Genomic DNA, 17,571 nt, shown 5'->3' on the forward strand with positions numbered 1-17,571 from the left:
CAGCCTCCCCCAGACCCTGGGGACCCTGGAGGTGCGCCGCAGTTGTGGGCGTGAGGCCATCGTACCCTCGGGGCTCCCCGTGCTGGCCCTGGCCTGTCTGTGCCCGTCAGGGGTCCGCTCGAGGTCGTGAGGCGTTCCGCCCGGCCTCCGGACCCAATCCACCTCGCAGGACAGCTCCCTCGGTGCCATTGCTTAGGAGACCGTTGCCCCTTGTGTCTTTCAGCGGGCCTCGGGGGCCGGAACTTGGTGCGGCGTGACCCAAGAGAGGTGAGTGGAAGACTCTGGGCCTGCAGGGAGATGCCAGGCGCCATGGGCATTGTCCGCGGAGCCCGGATCCCCGCACGGGCCCCGGCTCCAGCACTGTGCTAGGGATGGGGGCTGTGGTGGCCCACACAGCGTGGACCTGCCCATGCACAGCCGCCCTTCAGCAATCCCACGTGCAGGGAATGGGAAAGTTGGGCCAGGTCACTGGCAACGACTGGGGGCTGGGGGCATGCCGCCGTCGTCCCACATGGACCTGAGGCCTCCTTGTACGTCCAGCTGTGTCCTGTGCGCCCGAGAAGAGAGCGGACGTGAGTCCCTTGGTGTCAGGGCCCTCTGTCCCCTTCAGCGAGTGGTTGTCGCTCGAGTCACCCCAGCCGATGGTTCTGGGGCTGGAGAGGGCAGAGCTCATGAAGAATGCAGCAGACGCCCAAGTGTAAGCAGGGCACGGGAGGCTGCTGAAGTACAGCCCTCGAATGTTTCCTCGGATTTCCCGAGTCAGCAAGGTTTCCCTGGCCCAGGGGAAGAGTGGCGAGCCCCGGGCCACAGCAGGCCATGGGGCTGAGCCGGTCCTCTGAGGCCCCCAGAGGAAGCGCCGCCACAAGGGGAGAGTCAGGACCCTCCTGCAGGGCGGGCCGCGGTCTCCTGCCTTGCGCTGCTTGGTGGGAGACGGTGAGACGCGATTCCCTTTTTCGCCCTGGGCGATCAGGGCCTGGGGGCCACCGTTGGCTGCGAGTGCCAGGGCCCGGGTCCCTAGACCACCGCGGTCCCCATGTGTGGGAAGGCGTCCTTCGGGCCCTCACTTCCGGGTGCGCCACGCTTTGCTTGGGGCCCCGGCAGACATCGGGGGAGCACTGGAAATCCCTGTGCTCCAGGCCATGCTCTGGGGCCTTTCCTAGCAAGGGGAGGCTCCCACGGGGGCCCGGATCTCCGTGGATTTGGGAAGGCCAGGGATGGGCAGCGGGTCCCTTGTGTCCTGCCCCTTGCCCGCGGACCCGAGCCCTGGGTGGGTCAGCCGCCCGCCTGGACAGCACCGGCCAGGGCTTCGGGCTGGAGAGTTCTTGGCGGCATGGCACGGGCCAGCGAGCACGCCGTTCCGACGGCCGGCCTCCCCCTCCCTCCTTAGGCCCCCATCCCCAAGCGAGGATCTGGCCCTGACCACCAAGTCTTGCATCGCCCAGCCCCGCCGCCCGGTCCCATGCCTCAGGAAGCCGGGTTAAGGCGCTGTCCTGAGAGCAGCCTCGGTAAGCAGCTTCTGGGTGGTAGGGGACCTCCCGCGTCGCCTCGGGCGTGCTTGGGTCAATGATGAGAACTCATATGGTCTCGAAGAGCGATGATGACCTAAAAATCACGCTCAATAGGATTACGCTGAGGCCCAAGGCAGGGGACCGTGCCGGGGTCAGCCTCCCCCAGAGCGTCGGGGCAGTGAGGGTGCGCTGCAGGTGGCCGCGGGAGGAGAACCACCTCTCGAGGCTCTCTGCTCTGGCCCCCGGACGTCGGTGCACCTGCGGGTGCCGACGGGGTGTTCTGGCGTTCCAGCTGGTCTACCGACCCAGGCCTCTTCCCCGGACAGCTGCCCGAGAGCCAGGGCTTAGCCACCCTTGTGTCCTTGTGTCTTTCAGCGGGCCTGGCTGGCAAGGTTCTTGGCGCGTCTCCCACCAGGAGAGGTGAGCGGAAGCCTCTGGGCTCCGAGGGAGGCCCCAGACCCCTTGGCCTGGCATCGGGAAGCGGGGACCCCAGCAGGGACTCCGCAGCTGGGCCTGGGCTGGGGATGCGGGTCCTCATTGTCCGGACGGCACCGAAGTCCCCGTGAGCGTGTGCCCCTGAGCCATCCCAGGGGCAGGGATCGCGAAACGTGGGCCGGGGGGCTGACAAGGCCTGGAAAGCGCGGGCTGGCCGCCCAAGGCCCAGGTGCACCCGAGGCCTCCTGATCAATTGCGGCGTGTCCGGGGGGCCCAGAAAGGGAGTGGACGTGAGACCCGTGGTCTCGGAGGCCACTGTGCCCTTGAGCAACACCTTGTTGCTCAAGGCCCGGCCCATGGCAGGTTTCTGCGGGCTGCACTGGCCCGAGCTCCTGTCCCGTCCTGCAGACGACCAAGGCGTTTGGGGCCCCGGGAGGCCACTTCCGAAGAGCCCACGAGGATTCGTTGAGCTGGCCAGACGGCACGGTTCCACTGGGGCGGGGGGGCAGAAACTGCACGTCCCAGGCCACAGCAGCCGTTGGGGCTCAGCCTCTCACCTGAGACTCTCAAGCACCCGGGATAGGGTCGTGGTGAAGCGGCACTGCACGGGCCGAGTCAGGTCCCTCGTCCAGAGCGGCCAGCGGGCGGTGTGCCTTGCTGCCGTGGTGGAGAGTGACCTGGCTTTCCCCGCTCGGCCGTGGGGGAGCCCTGGGCCCCGGCAACCTTTGGCTTCCCGGGCAGGGGCTCAGGTCCTTGGCTCCCAGGTGGCTCCAGGAGAGGGTGGGCGGCGTCCTGGCCAAACCTCCCGGGCCGCCGCTCTTGGCTCGCCACTCCGGGAGACAGCGGGGACCCGGCCAAAGCCCTGTGGTCCATGCCATGGTCAGGGGCCGTTCTCCAGAAGGCTGGGCTCCCACAGGGACCACGGTCTCCATTGCTTTGGGATGCCCCGGAAAGGGCAGCCGGGCCCTTGGGCCCGGCTCCTTCCTGGCGGACACCTGCCATGCTTGGCTCCGAACTCTGCCGGGCCCCCAGTGGCCAGGACTCCGGGAAAGGGGGCCCTGGGCCGCACGGCAGGCGCTTCAGACCAGGACGTTTGGACAGCTGGTCTCTCCGTCTCTCCTTAGAAACCCATCCACAATCGAGAAGCTCGCCCAGATGAGCACGTCTTGCTTGGCCCCGCCCTGCCCAGAGGTCTCACGTCTCAGGACCCGGGGGCATGGACGCGGTGCGGAATGCAGCCCCGGTAAGCGGCTTCGGGGTGCCCCGAGGGCGCACGCATCGCCACCAGCTTGCTTGGGTCAGTGATGAGAACTCAAGTGGTCTCGAAGAGCGATGATGACCTAAAAATCATGCTCAATAGGATTACGCTGAGGCCCAAGACAGGCGTCTGTGCCGGGATCAGCCTCCCCCAGACCCTGGGGACCCTGGAGGTGCGCCGCAGTTGTGGGCGTGAGGCCATCGTACCCTCGGGGCTCCCCGTGCTGGCCCTGGCCTGTCTGTGCCCGTCAGGGGTCCGCTCGAGGTCGTGAGGCGTTCCGCCCGGCCTCCGGACCCAATCCACCTCGCAGGACAGCTCCCTCGGTGCCATTGCTTAGGAGACCGTTGCCCCTTGTGTCTTTCAGCGGGCCTCGGGGGCCGGAACTTGGTGCGGCGTGACCCAAGAGAGGTGAGTGGAAGACTCTGGGCCTGCAGGGAGATGCCAGGCGCCATGGGCATTGTCCGCGGAGCCCGGATCCCCGCACGGGCCCCGGCTCCAGCACTGTGCTAGGGATGGGGGCTGTGGTGGCCCACACAGCGTTGACCTGCCCATGCACAGCCGCCCTTCAGCAATCCCACGTGCAGGGAATGGGAAAGTTGGGCCAGGTCACTGGCAACGACTGGGGGCTGGGGGCATGCCGCCGTCGTCCCACATGGACCTGAGGCCTCCTTGTACGTCCAGCTGTGTCCTGTGCGCCCGAGAAGAGAGCGGACGTGAGTCCCTTGGTGTCAGGGCCCTCTGTCCGCTTCAGCGAGTGGTTGTCGCTCGAGTCACCCCAGCCGATGGTTCTGGAGAGGGCTGGAGAGGGCAGAGCTCATGAAGAATGCAGCAGGCGCCCAAGTGTAAGCAGGGCACGGGAGGCTGCTGAAGTACAGCCCTCGAATGTTTCCTCGGATTTCCCGAGTCAGCAAGGTTTCCCTGGCCCAGGGGAAGAGTGGCGAGCCCCGGGCCACAGCAGGCCATGGGGCTGAGCCGGTCCTCTGAGGCCCCCAGAGGAAGCGCCGCCACAAGGGGAGAGTCAGGACCCTCCTGCAGGGCGGGCCGCGGTCTCCTGCCTTGCGCTGCTTGGTGGGAGACGGTGAGACGCGATTCCCTTTTTCGCCCTGGGCGATCAGGGCCTGGGGGCCACCGTTGGCTGCGAGTGCCAGGGCCCGGGTCCCTAGACCACCGCGGTCCCCATGTGTGGGAAGGCGTCCTTCGGGCCCTCACATCCGGGTGCGCCACGCTTTGCTTGGGGCCCCGGCAGACATCGGGGGAGCACTGGAAATCCCTGTGCTCCAGGCCATGCTCTGGGGTCTTTCCTAGCAAGGGGAGGCTCCCACGGGGGCCCGGATCTCCGTGGATTTGGGAAGGCCAGGGATGGGCAGCGGGTCCCTTGTGTCCTGCCCCTTGCCCGCGGACCCGAGCCCTGGGTGGGTCAGCCGCCCGCCTGGACAGCACCGGCCAGGGCTTCGGGCTGGAGAGTTCTTGGCGGCATGGCACGGGCCAGCGAGCACGCCGTTCCGACGGCCGGCCTCCCCCTCCCTCCTTAGGCCCCCATCCCCAAGCGAGGATCTGGCCCTGACCACCAAGTCTTGCATCGCCCAGCCCCGCCGCCCGGTCCCATGCCTCAGGAAGCCGGGGTATGGCGCTGTCCTGAGAGCAGCCTCGGTAAGCAGCTTCTGGGTGGTAGGGGACCTCCCGCGTCGCCTCGGGCGTGCTTGGGTCAATGATGAGAACTCATATGGTCTCGAAGAGCGATGATGACCTAAAAATCACGCTCAATAGGATTACGCTGAGGCCCAAGGCAGGGGACCGTGCCGGGGTCAGCCTCCCCCAGAGCGTCGGGGCAGTGAGGGTGCGCTGCAGGTGGCCGCGGGAGGAGAACCACCTCTCGAGGCTCTCTGCTCTGGCCCCCGGACGTCGGTGCACCTGCGGGTGCCGACGGGGTGTTCTGGCGTTCCAGCTGGTCTACCGACCCAGGCCTCTTCCCCGGACAGCTGCCCGAGAGCCAGGGCTTAGCCACCCTTGTGTCCTTGTGTCTTTCAGCGGGCCTGGCTGGCAAGGTTCTTGGCGCGTCTCCCACCAGGAGAGGTGAGCGGAAGCCTCTGGGCTCCGAGGGAGGCCCCAGACCCCTTGGCCTGGCATCGGGAAGCGGGGACCCCAGCAGGGACTCCGCAGCTGGGCCTGGGCTGGGGATGCGGGTCCTCATTGTCCGGACGGCACCGAAGTCCCCGTGAGCGTGTGCCCCTGAGCCATCCCAGGGGCAGGGATCGCGAAACGTGGGCCGGGGGGCTGACAAGGCCTGGAAAGCGCGGGCTGGCCGCCCAAGGCCCAGGTGCACCCGAGGCCTCCTGATCAATTGCGGCGTGTCCGGGGGGCCCAGAAAGGGAGTGGACGTGAGACCCGTGGTCTCGGAGGCCACTGTGCCCTTGAGCAACACCTTGTTGCTCAAGGCCCGGCCCATGGCAGGTTTCTGCGGGCTGCACTGGCCCGAGCTCCTGTCCCGTCCTGCAGACGACCAAGGCGTTTGGGGCCCCGGGAGGCCACTTCCGAAGAGCCCACGAGGATTCGTTGAGCTGGCCAGACGGCACGGTTCCACTGGGGCGGGGGGGCAGAAACTGCACGTCCCAGGCCACAGCAGCCGTTGGGGCTCAGCCTCTCACCTGAGACTCTCAAGCACCCGGGATAGGGTCGTGGTGAAGCGGCACTGCACGGGCCGAGTCAGGTCCCTCGTCCAGAGCGGCCAGCGGGCGGTGTGCCTTGCTGCCTTGGTGGAGAGTGACCTGGCTTTCCCCGCTCGGCCGTGGGGGAGCCCTGGGCCCCGGCAACCTTTGGCTTCCCGGGCAGGGGCTCAGGTCCTTGGCTCCCAGGTGGCTCCAGGAGAGGGTGGGCGGCGTCCTGGCCAAACCTCCCGGGCCGCCGCTCTTGGCTCGCCACTCCGGGAGACAGCGGGGACCCGGCCAAAGCCCTGTGGTCCATGCCATGGTCAGGGGCCGTTCTCCAGAAGGCTGGGCTCCCACAGGGACCACGGTCTCCATTGCTTTGGGATGCCCCGGAAAGGGCAGCCGGGCCCTTGGGCCCGGCTCCTTCCTGGCGGACACCTGCCATGCTTGGCTCCGAACTCTGCCGGGCCCCCAGTGGCCAGGACTCCGGGAAAGGGGGCCCTGGGCCGCACGGCAGGCGCTTCAGACCAGGACGTTTGGACAGCTGGTCTCTCCGTCTCTCCTTAGAAACCCATCCACAATCGAGAAGCTCGCCCAGATGAGCACGTCTTGCTTGGCCCCGCCCTGCCCAGAGGTCTCACGTCTCAGGACCCGGGGGCATGGACGCGGTGCGGAATGCAGCCCCGGTAAGCAGCTTCGGGGTGCCCCGAGGCCGCACGCATCGCCACCAGCTTGCTTGGGTCAGTGATGAGAACTCAAGTGGTCTCGAAGAGCGATGATGACCTAAAAATCATGCTCAATAGGATTACGCTGAGGCCCAAGACAGGCGTCTGTGCCGGGATCAGCCTCCCCCAGACCCTGGGGACCCTGGAGGTGCGCCGCAGTTGTGGGCGTGAGGCCATCGTACCCTCGGGGCTCCCCGTGCTGGCCCTGGCCTGTCTGTGCCCGTCAGGGGTCCGCTCGAGGTCGTGAGGCGTTCCGCCCGGCCTCCGGACCCAATCCACCTCGCAGGACAGCTCCCTCGGTGCCATTGCTTAGGAGACCGTTGCCCCTTGTGTCTTTCAGCGGGCCTCGGGGGCCGGAACTTGGTGCGGCGTGACCCAAGAGAGGTGAGTGGAAGACTCTGGGCCTGCAGGGAGATGCCAGGCGCCATGGGCATTGTCCGCAGAGCCCGGATCCCCGCACGGGCCCCGGCTCCGGCACTGTGCTAGGGATGGGGGCTGTGGTGGCCCACACAGCGTGGACCTGCCCATGCACAGCCGCCCTTCAGCAATCCCACGTGCAGGGAATGGGAAAGTTGGGCCAGGTCACTGGCAACGACTGGGGGCTGGGGGCATGCCGCCGTCGTCCCACATGGACCTGAGGCCTCCTTGTACGTCCAGCTGTGTCCTGTGCGCCCGAGAAGAGAGCGGACGTGAGTCCCTTGGTGTCAGGGCCCTCTGTCCCCTTCAGCGAGTGGTTGTCGCTCGAGTCACCCCAGCCGATGGTTCTGGAGAGGGCTGGAGAGGGCAGAGCTCATGAAGAATGCAGCAGACGCCCAAGTGTAAGCAGGGCACGGGAGGCTGCTGAAGTACAGCCCTCGAATGTTTCCTCGGATTTCCCGAGTCAGCAAGGTTTCCCTGGCCCAGGGGAAGAGTGGCGAGCCCCGGGCCACAGCAGGCCATGGGGCTGAGCCGGTCCTCTGAGGCCCCCAGAGGAAGCGCCGCCACAAGGGGAGAGTCAGGACCCTCCTGCAGGGCGGCCCGCGGTCTCCTGCCTTGCGCTGCTTGGTGGGAGACGGTGAGACGCGATTCCCTTTTTCGCCCTGGGCGATCAGGGCCTGGGGGCCACCGTTGGCTGCGAGTGCCAGGGCCCGGGTCCCTAGACCACCGCGGTCCCCATGTGTGGGAAGGCGTCCTTCGGGCCCTCACTTCCGGGTGCGCCACGCTTTGCTTGGGGCCCCGGCAGACATCGGGGGAGCACTGGAAATCCCTGTGCTCCAGGCCATGCTCTGGGGCCTTTCCTAGCAAGGGGAGGCTCCCACGGGGGCCCGGATCTCCGTGGATTTGGGAAGGCCAGGGATGGGCAGCGGGTCCCTTGTGTCCTGCCCTTTGCCGGCGGACCCGAGCCCTGGGTGGGTCAGCCGCCCGCCTGGACAGCACCGGCCAGGGCTTCGGGCTGGAGAGTTCTTGGCGGCATGGCACGGGCCAGCGAGCACGCCGTTCCGACGGCCGGCCTCCCCCTCTCTCCTTAGGCCCCCATCCCCAAGCGAGGATCTGGCCCTGACCACCAAGTCTTGCATCGCCCAGCCCCGCCGCCCGGTCCCATGCCTCAGGAAGCCGGGGTATGGCGCTGTCCTGAGAGCAGCCTCGGTAAGCAGCTTCTGGGTGGTAGGGGACCTCCCGCGTCGCCTCGGGCGTGCTTGGGTCAATGATGAGAACTCATATGGTCTCGAAGAGCGATGATGACCTAAAAATCACGCTCAATAGGATTACGCTGAGGCCCAAGGCAGGGGACCGTGCCGGGGTCAGCCTCCCCCAGAGCGTCGGGGCAGTGAGGGTGCGCTGCAGGTGGCCGCGGGAGGAGAACCACCTCTCGAGGCTCTCTGCTCTGGCCCCCGGACGTCGGTGCACCTGCGGGTGCCGACGGGGTGTTCTGGCGTTCCAGCTGGTCTACCGACCCAGGCCTCTTCCCCGGACAGCTGCCCGAGAGCCAGGGCTTAGCCACCCTTGTGTCCTTGTGTCTTTCAGCGGGCCTGGCTGGCAAGGTTCTTGGCGCGTCTCCCACCAGGAGAGGTGAGCGGAAGCCTCTGGGCTCCGAGGGAGGCCCCAGACCCCTTGGCCTGGCATCGGGAAGCGGGGACCCCAGCAGGGACTCCGCAGCTGGGCCTGGGCTGGGGATGCGGGTCCTCATTGTCCGGACGGCACCGAAGTCCCCGTGAGCGTGTGCCCCTGAGCCATCCCAGGGGCAGGGATCGCGAAACGTGGGCCGGGGGGCTGACAAGGCCTGGAAAGCGCGGGCTGGCCGCCCAAGGCCCAGGTGCACCCGAGGCCTCCTGATCAATTGCGGCGTGTCCGGGGGGCCCAGAAAGGGAGTGGACGTGAGACCCGTGGTCTCGGAGGCCACTGTGCCCTTGAGCAACACCTTGTTGCTCAAGGCCCGGCCCATGGCAGGTTTCTGCGGGCTGCACTGGCCCGAGCTCCTGTCCCGTCCTGCAGACGACCAAGGCGTTTGGGGCCCCGGGAGGCCACTTCCGAAGAGCCCACGAGGATTCGTTGAGCTGGCCAGACGGCACGGTTCCACTGGGGCGGGGGGGCAGAAACTGCACGTCCCAGGCCACAGCAGCCGTTGGGGCTCAGCCTCTCACCTGAGACTCTCAAGCACCCGGGATAGGGTCGTGGTGAAGCGGCACTGCACGGGCCGAGTCAGGTCCCTCGTCCAGAGCGGCCAGCGGGCGGTGTGCCTTGCTGCCGTGGTGGAGAGTGACCTGGCTTTCCCCGCTCGGCCGTGGGGGAGCCCTGGGCCCCGGCAACCTTTGGCTTCCCGGGCAGGGGCTCAGGTCCTTGGCTCCCAGGTGGCTCCAGGAGAGGGTGGGCGGCGTCCTGGCCAAACCTCCCGGGCCGCCGCTCTTGGCTCGCCACTCCGGGAGACAGCGGGGACCCGGCCAAAGCCCTGTGGTCCATGCCATGGTCAGGGGCCGTTCTCCAGAAGGCTGGGCTCCCACAGGGACCACGGTCTCCATTGCTTTGGGATGCCCCGGAAAGGGCAGCCGGGCCCTTGGGCCCGGCTCCTTCCTGGCGGACACCTGCCATGCTTGGCTCCGAACTCTGCCGGGCCCCCAGTGGCCAGGACTCCGGGAAAGGGGGCCCTGGGCCGCACGGCAGGCGCTTCAGACCAGGACGTTTGGACAGCTGGTCTCTCCGTCTCTCCTTAGAAACCCATCCACAATCGAGAAGCTCGCCCAGATGAGCACGTCTTGCTTGGCCCCGCCCTGCCCAGAGGTCTCACGTCTCAGGACCCGGGGGCATGGACGCGGTGCGGAATGCAGCCCCGGTAAGCAGCTTCGGGGTGCCCCGAGGCCGCACGCATCGCCACCAGCTTGCTTGGGTCAGTGATGAGAACTCAAGTGGTCTCGAAGAGCGATGATGACCTAAAAATCATGCTCAATAGGATTACGCTGAGGCCCAAGACAGGCGTCTGTGCCGGGATCAGCCTCCCCCAGACCCTGGGGACCCTGGAGGTGCGCCGCAGTTGTGGGCGTGAGGCCATCGTACCCTCGGGGCTCCCCGTGCTGGCCCTGGCCTGTCTGTGCCCGTCAGGGGTCCGCTCGAGGTCGTGAGGCGTTCCGCCCGGCCTCCGGACCCAATCCACCTCGCAGGACAGCTCCCTCGGTGCCATTGCTTAGGAGACCGTTGCCCCTTGTGTCTTTCAGCGGGCCTCGGGGGCCGGAACTTGGTGCGGCGTGACCCAAGAGAGGTGAGTGGAAGACTCTGGGCCTGCAGGGAGATGCCAGGCGCCATGGGCATTGTCCGCAGAGCCCAGATCCCCGCACGGGCCCCGGCTCCGGCACTGTTTTAGGGATGGGGGCTGTGGTGGCCCACACAGCGTGGACCTGCCCATGCACAGCCGCCCTTCAGCAATCCCACGTGCAGGGAATGGGAAAGTTGGGCCAGGTCACTGGCAACGACTGGGGGCTGGGGGCATGCCGCCGTCGTCCCACATGGACCTGAGGCCTCCTTGTACGTCCAGCTGTGTCCTGTGCGCCCGAGAAGAGAGCGGACGTGAGTCCCTTGGTGTCAGGGCCCTCTGTCCCCTTCAGCGAGTGGTTGTCGCTCGAGTCACCCCAGCCGATGGTTCTGGAGAGGGCTGGAGAGGGCAGAGCTCATGAAGAATGCAGCAGACGCCCAAGTGTAAGCAGGGCACGGGAGGCTGCTGAAGTACAGCCCTCGAATGTTTCCTCGGATTTCCCGAGTCAGCAAGGTTTCCCTGGCCCAGGGGAAGAGTGGCGAGCCCCGGGCCACAGCAGGCCATGGGGCTGAGCCGGTCCTCTGAGGCCCCCAGAGGAAGCGCCGCCACAAGGGGAGAGTCAGGACCCTCCTGCAGGGCGGGCCGCGGTCTCCTGCCTTGCGCTACTTGGTGGGAGACGGTGAGACGCGATTCCCTTTTTCGCCCTGGGCGATCAGGGCCTGGGGGCCACCGTTGGCTGCGAGTGCCAGGGCCCGGGTCCCTAGACCACCGCGGTCCCCATGTGTGGGAAGGCGTCCTTCGGGCCCTCACTTCCGGGTGCGCCACGCTTTGCTTGGGGCCCCGGCAGACATCGGGGGAGCACTGGAAATCCCTGTGCTCCAGGCCATGCTCTGGGGCCTTTCCTAGCAAGGGGAGGCTCCCACGGGGGCCCGGATCTCCGTGGATTTGGGAAGGCCAGGGATGGGCAGCGGGTCCCTTGTGTCCTGCCCCTTGCCCGCGGACCCGAGCCCTGGGTGGGTCAGCCGCCCGCCTGGACAGCACCGGCCAGGGCTTCGGGCTGGAGAGTTCTTGGCGGCATGGCACGGGCCAGCGAGCACGCCGTTCCGACGGCCGGCCTCCCCCTCCCTCCTTAGGCCCCCATCCCCAAGCGAGGATCTGGCCCTGACCACCAAGTCTTGCATCGCCCAGCCCCGCCGCCCGGTCCCATGCCTCAGGAAGCCGGGGTATGGCGCCGTCCTGAGAGCAGCCTCGGTAAGCAGCTTCTGGGTGGTAGGGGACCTCCCGCGTCGCCTCGGGCGTGCTTGGGTCAATGATGAGAACTCATATGGTCTCGAAGAGCGATGAGGACCTAAAAATCACGCTCAATAGGATTACGCTGAGGCCCAAGGCAGGGGACCGTGCCGGGGTCAGCCTCCCCCAGAGCGTCGGGGCAGTGAGGGTGCGCTGCAGGTGGCCGCGGGAGGAGAACCACCTCTCGAGGCTCTCTGCTGTGGCCCCCGGACGTCGGTGCACCTGCGGGTGCCGACGGGGTGTTCTGGCGTTCCAGCTGGTCTACCGACCCAGGCCTCTTCCCCGGACAGCTGCCCGAGAGCCAGGGCTTAGCCACCCTTGTGTCCTTGTGTCTTTCAGCGGGCCTGGCTGGCAAGGTTCTTGGCGCGTCTCCCACCAGGAGAGGTGAGCGGAAGCCTCTGGGCTCCGAGGGAGGCCCCAGACCCCTTGGCCTGGCATCGGGAAGCGGGGACCCCAGCAGGGACTCCGCAGCTGGGCCTGGGCTGGGGATGCGGGTCCTCATTGTCCGGACGGCACCGAAGTCCCCGTGAGCGTGTGCCCCTGAGCCATCCCAGGGGCAGGGATCGCGAAACGTGGGCCGGGGGGCTGACAAGGCCTGGAAAGCGCGGGCTGGCCGCCCAAGGCCCAGGTGCACCCGAGGCCTCCTGATCAATTGCGGCGTGTCCGGGGGGCCCAGAAAGGGAGTGGACGTGAGACCCGTGGTCTCGGAGGCCACTGTGCCCTTCAGCAACACCTTGTTGCTCAAGGCCCGGCCCATGGCAGGTTTCTGCGGGCTGCACTGGCCCGAGCTCCTGTCCCGTCCTGCAGACGACCAAGGCGTTTGGGGCCCCGGGAGGCCACTTCCGAAGAGCCCACGAGGATTCGTTGAGCTGGCCAGACGGCACGGTTCCACTGGGGCGGGGGGGCAGAAACTGCACGTCCCAGGCCACAGGAGCCGTTGGGGCTCAGCCTCTCACCTGAGACTCTCAAGCACCAGGGATAGGGTCGTGGTGAAGCGGCACTGCACGGGCCGAGTCAGGTCCCTCGTCCAGAGCGGCCAGCGGGCGGTGTGCCTTGCTGCCTTGGTGGAGAGTGACCTGGCTTTCCCCGCTCGGCCGTGGGGGAGCCCTGGGCCCCGGCAACCTTTGGCTTCCCGGGCAGGGGCTCAGGTCCTTGGCTCCCAGGTGGCTCCAGGAGAGGGTGGGCGGCGTCCTGGCCAAACCTCCCGGGCCGCCGCTCTTGGCTCGCCACTCCGGGAGACAGCGGGGACCCGGCCAAAGCCCTGTGGTCCATGCCATGGTTCTCCAGAAGGCTGGGCTCCCACAGGGACCACGGTCTCCATTGCTTTGGGATGCCCCGGAAAGGGCAGCCGGGCCCTTGGGCCCGGCTCCTTCCTGGCGGACACCTGCCATGCTTGGCTCCGAACTCTGCCGGGCCCCCAGTGGCCAGGACTCCGGGAAAGGGGGCCCTGGGCCGCACGGCAGGCGCTTCAGACCAGGACGTTTGGACAGCTGGTCTCTCCGTCTCTCCTTAGAAACCCATCCACAATCGAGAAGCTCGCCCAGATGAGCACGTCTTGCTTGGCCCCGCCCTGCCCAGAGGTCTCACGTCTCAGGACCCGGGGGCATGGACGCGGTGCGGAATGCAGCCCCGGTAAGCGGCTTCGGGGTGCCCCGAGGCCGCACGCATCGCCACCAGCTTGCTTGGGTCAGTGATGAGAACTCAAGTGGTCTCGAAGAGCGATGATGACCTAAAAATCATGCTCAATAGGATTACGCTGAGGCCCAAGACAGGCGTCTGTGCCGGGATCAGCCTCCCCCAGACCCTGGGGACCCTGGAGGTGCGCCGCAGTTGTGGGCGTGAGGCCATCGTACCCTCGGGGCTCCCCGTGCTGGCCCTGGCCTGTCTGTGCCCGTCAGGGGTCCGCTCGAGGTCGTGAGGCGTTCCGCCCGGCCTCCGGACCCAATCCACCTCGCAGGACAGCTCCCTCGGTGCCATTGCTTAGGAGACCGTTGCCCCTTGTGTCTTTCAGCGGGCCTCGGGGGCCGGAACTTGGTGCGGCGTGACCCAAGAGAGGTGAGTGGAAGACTCTGGGCCTGCAGGGAGATGCCAGGCGCCATGGGCATTGCCCGCGGAGCCCGGATCCCCGCACGGGCCCCGGCTCCAGCACTGTGCTAGGGATGGGGGCTGTGGTGGCCCACACAGCGTTGACCTGCCCATGCACAGCCGCCCTTCAGCAATCCCACGTGCAGGGAATGGGAAAGTTGGGCCAGGTCACTGGCAACGACTGGGGGCTGGGGGCATGCCGCCGTCGTCCCACATGGACCTGAGGCCTCCTTGTACGTCCAGCTGTGTCCTGTGCGCCCGAGAAGAGAGCGGACGTGAGTCCCTTGGTGTCAGGGCCCTCTGTCCCCTTCAGCGAGTGGTTGTCGCTCGAGTCACCCCAGCCGATGGTTCTGGAGAGGGCTGGAGAGGGCAGAGCTCATGAAGAATGCAGCAGACGCCCAAGTGTAAGCAGGGCACGGGAGGCTGCTGAAGTACAGCCCTCGAATGTTTCCTCGGATTTCCCGAGTCAGCAAGGTTTCCCTGGCCCAGGGGAAGAGTGGCGAGCCCCGGGCCACAGCAGGCCATGGGGCTGAGCCGGTCCTCTGAGGCCCCCAGAGGAAGCGCCGCCACAAGGGGAGAGTCAGGACCCTCCTGCAGGGCGGGCCGCGGTCTCCCGCCTTGCGCTGCTTGGTGGGAGACGGTGAGACGCGATTCCCTTTTTCGCCCTGGGCGATCAGGGCCTGGGGGCCACCGCTGGCTGCGAGTGCCAGGGCCCGGGTCCCTAGACCACCGCGGTCCCCATGTGTGGGAAGGCGTCCTTCGGGCCCTCACTTCCGGGTGCGCCACGCTTTGCTTGGGGCCCCGGCAGACATCGGGGGAGCACTGGAAATCCCTGTGCTCCAGGCCATGCTCTGGGGCCTTTCCTAGCAAGGGGAGGCTCCCACGGGGGCCCGGATCTCCGTGGATTTGGGAAGGCCAGGGATGGGCAGCGGGTCCCTTGTGTCCTGCCCCTTGCCCGCGGACCCGAGCCCTGGGTGGGTCAGCCGCCCGCCTGGACAGCACCGGCCAGGGCTTCGGGCTGGAGAGTTCTTGGCGGCATGGCACGGGCCAGCGAGCACGCCGTTCCGACGGCCGGCCTCCCCCTCCCTCCTTAGGCCCCCATCCCCAAGCGAGGATCTGGCCCTGACCACCAAGTCTTGCATCGCCCAGCCCCGCCGCCCGGTCCCATGCCTCAGGAAGCCGGGGTATGGCGCCGTCCTGAGAGCAGCCTCGGTAAGCAGCTTCTGGGTGGTAGGGGACCTCCCGCGTCGCCTCGGGCGTGCTTGGGTCAATGATGAGAACTCATATGGTCTCGAAGAGCGATGAGGACCTAAAAATCACGCTCAATAGGATTACGCTGAGGCCCAAGGCAGGGGACCGTGCCGGGGTCAGCCTCCCCCAGAGCGTCGGGGCAGTGAGGGTGCGCTGCAGGTGGCCGCGGGAGGAGAACCACCTCTCGAGGCTCTCTGCTGTGGCCCCCGGACGTCGGTGCACCTGCGGGTGCCGACGGGGTGTTCTGGCGTTCCAGCTGGTCTACCGACCCAGGCCTCTTCCCCGGACAGCTGCCCGAGAGCCAGGGCTTAGCCACCCTTGTGTCCTTGTGTCTTTCAGCGGGCCTGGCTGGCAAGGTTCTTGGCGCGTCTCCCACCAGGAGAGGTGAGCGGAAGCCTCTGGGCTCCGAGGGAGGCCCCAGACCCCTTGGCCTGGCATCGGGAAGCGGGGACCCCAGCAGGGACTCCGCAGCTGGGCCTGGGCTGGGGATGCGGGTCCTCATTGTCCGGACGGCACCGAAGTCCCCGTGAGCGTGTGCCCCTGAGCCATCCCAGGGGCAGGGATCGCGAAACGTGGGCCGGGGGGCTGACAAGGCCTGGAAAGCGCGGGCTGGCCGCCCAAGGCCCAGGTGCACCCGAGGCCTCCTGATCAATTGCGGCGTGTCCGGGGGGCCCAGAAAGGGAGTGGACGTGAGACCCGTGGTCTCGGAGGCCACTGTGCCCTTCAGCAACACCTTGTTGCTCAAGGCCCGGCCCATGGCAGGTTTCTGCGGGCTGCACTGGCCCGAGCTCCTGTCCCGTCCTGCAGACGACCAAGGCGTTTGGGGCCCCGGGAGGCCACTTCCGAAGAGCCCACGAGGATTCGTTGAGCTGGCCAGACGGCACGGTTCCACTGGGGCGGGGGGGCAGAAACTGCACGTCCCAGGCCACAGGAGCCGTTGGGGCTCAGCCTCTCACCTGAGACTCTCAAGCACCCGGGATAGGGTCGTGGTGAAGCGGCACTGCACGGGCCGAGTCAGGTCCCTCGTCCAGAGCGGCCAGCGGGCGGTGTGCCTTGCTGCCTTGGTGGAGAGTGACCTGGCTTTCCCCGCTCGGCCGTGGGGGAGCCCTGGGCCCCGGCAACCTTTGGCTTCCCGGGCAGGGGCTCAGGTCCTTGGCTCCCAGGTGGCTCCAGGAGAGGGTGGGCGGCGTCCTGGCCAAACCTCCCGGGCCGCCGCTCTTGGCTCGCCACTCCGGGAGACAGCGGGGACCCGGCCAAAGCCCTGTGGTCCATGCCATGGTCAGGGGCCGTTCTCCAGAAGGCTGGGCTCCCACAGGGACCACGGTCTCCATTGCTTTGGGATGCCCCGGAAAGGGCAGCCGGGCCCTTGGGCCCGGCTCCTTCCTGGCGGACACCTGCCATGCTTGGCTCCGAACTCTGCCGGGCCCCCAGTGGCCAGGACTCCGGGAAAGGGGGCCCTGGGCCGCACGGCAGGCGCTTCAGACCAGGACGTTTGGACAGCTGGTCTCTCCGTCTCTCCTTAGAAACCCATCCACAATCGAGAAGCTCGCCCAGATGAGCACGTCTTGCTTGGCCCCGCCCTGCCCAGAGGTCTCACGTCTCAGGACCCGGGGGCATGGACGCGGTGCGGAATGCAGCCCCGGTAAGCGGCTTCGGGGTGCCCCGAGGCCGCACGCATCGCCACCAGCTTGCTTGGGTCAGTGATGAGAACTCAAGTGGTCTCGAAGAGCGATGATGACCTAAAAATCATGCTCAATAGGATTACGCTGAGGCCCAAGACAGGCGTCTGTGCCGGGATCAGCCTCCCCCAGACCCTGGGGACCCTGGAGGTGCGCCGCAGTTGTGGGCGTGAGGCCATCGTACCCTCGGGGCTCCCCGTGCTGGCCCTGGCCTGTCTGTGCCCGTCAGGGGTCCGCTCGAGGTCGTGAGGCGTTCCGCCCGGCCTCCGGACCCAATCCACCTCGCAGGACAGCTCCCTCGGTGCCATTGCTTAGGAGACCGTTGCCCCTTGTGTCTTTCAGCGGGCCTCGGGGGCCGGAACTTGGTGCGGCGTGACCCAAGAGAGGTGAGTGGAAGACTCTGGGCCTGCAGGGAGATGCCAGGCGCCATGGGCATTGCCCGCGGAGCCCGGATCCCCGCACGGGCCCCGGCTCCAGCACTGTGCTAGGGATGGGGGCTGTGGTGGCCCACACAGCGTTGACCTGCCCATGCACAGCCGCCCTTCAGCAATCCCACGTGCAGGGAATGGGAAAGTTGGGCCAGGTCACTGGCAACGACTGGGGGCTGGGGGCATGCCGCCGTCGTCCCACATGGACCTGAGGCCTCCTTGTACGTCCAGCTGTGTCCTGTGCGCCCGAGAAGAGAGCGGACGTGAGTCCCTTGGTGTCAGGGCCCTCTGTCCCCTTCAGCGAGTGGTTGTCGCTCGAGTCACCCCAGCCGATGGTTCTGGAGAGGGCTGGAGAGGGCAGAGCTCATGAAGAATGCAGCAGACGCCCAAGTGTAAGCAGGGCACGGGAGGCTGCTGAAGTACAGCCCTCGAATGTTTCCTCGGATTTCCCGAGTCAGCAAGGTTTCCCTGGCCTAGGGGAAGAGTGGCGAGCCCCGGGCCACAGCAGGCCATGGGGCTGAGCCGGTCCTCTGAGGCCCCCAGAGG

At 67.5% G+C, this 17,571-nt stretch overlaps 10 non-coding genes across 10 annotated transcripts; all 10 read left to right on the forward strand.

Moving 5' to 3' along the window:
• Positions 1-1,557: 1,557 nt before the first annotated feature.
• Positions 1,558-1,638, forward strand: LOC123945408. Its single transcript, XR_006819237.1, has one exon. It is a non-coding gene; the product is annotated as a small nucleolar RNA SNORD115 (small nucleolar RNA).
• A 1,600-nt stretch (positions 1,639-3,238) lies between these two features.
• On the forward strand, positions 3,239-3,319 carry LOC123945582. The gene has a single exon (XR_006819403.1). It is a non-coding gene; the product is annotated as a small nucleolar RNA SNORD115 (small nucleolar RNA).
• Positions 3,320-4,903: 1,584 nt separating this feature from the next.
• On the forward strand, positions 4,904-4,984 carry LOC123945409. The gene has a single exon (XR_006819238.1). It is a non-coding gene; the product is annotated as a small nucleolar RNA SNORD115 (small nucleolar RNA).
• A 1,600-nt stretch (positions 4,985-6,584) lies between these two features.
• LOC123945584 lies at positions 6,585-6,665 on the forward strand. Its single transcript, XR_006819404.1, has one exon. It is a non-coding gene; the product is annotated as a small nucleolar RNA SNORD115 (small nucleolar RNA).
• A 1,584-nt stretch (positions 6,666-8,249) lies between these two features.
• On the forward strand, positions 8,250-8,330 carry LOC123945410. Its single transcript, XR_006819239.1, has one exon. It is a non-coding gene; the product is annotated as a small nucleolar RNA SNORD115 (small nucleolar RNA).
• A 1,600-nt stretch (positions 8,331-9,930) lies between these two features.
• Positions 9,931-10,011, forward strand: LOC123945585. Its single transcript, XR_006819405.1, has one exon. It is a non-coding gene; the product is annotated as a small nucleolar RNA SNORD115 (small nucleolar RNA).
• Positions 10,012-11,595: 1,584 nt separating this feature from the next.
• On the forward strand, positions 11,596-11,676 carry LOC123945436. The gene has a single exon (XR_006819264.1). It is a non-coding gene; the product is annotated as a small nucleolar RNA SNORD115 (small nucleolar RNA).
• Positions 11,677-13,266: 1,590 nt separating this feature from the next.
• Positions 13,267-13,347, forward strand: LOC123945586. The gene has a single exon (XR_006819406.1). It is a non-coding gene; the product is annotated as a small nucleolar RNA SNORD115 (small nucleolar RNA).
• Positions 13,348-14,931: 1,584 nt separating this feature from the next.
• On the forward strand, positions 14,932-15,012 carry LOC123945437. Its single transcript, XR_006819265.1, has one exon. It is a non-coding gene; the product is annotated as a small nucleolar RNA SNORD115 (small nucleolar RNA).
• Positions 15,013-16,612: 1,600 nt separating this feature from the next.
• LOC123945587 lies at positions 16,613-16,693 on the forward strand. Its single transcript, XR_006819407.1, has one exon. It is a non-coding gene; the product is annotated as a small nucleolar RNA SNORD115 (small nucleolar RNA).
• Positions 16,694-17,571: the final 878 nt, after the last annotated feature.

The sequence above is a fragment of the Meles meles genome, chromosome 6 (genome assembly GCF_922984935.1).
Source record: "Meles meles chromosome 6, mMelMel3.1 paternal haplotype, whole genome shotgun sequence".
In the NCBI taxonomy this organism is placed as follows: Eukaryota; Metazoa; Chordata; class Mammalia; order Carnivora; family Mustelidae; genus Meles; species Meles meles.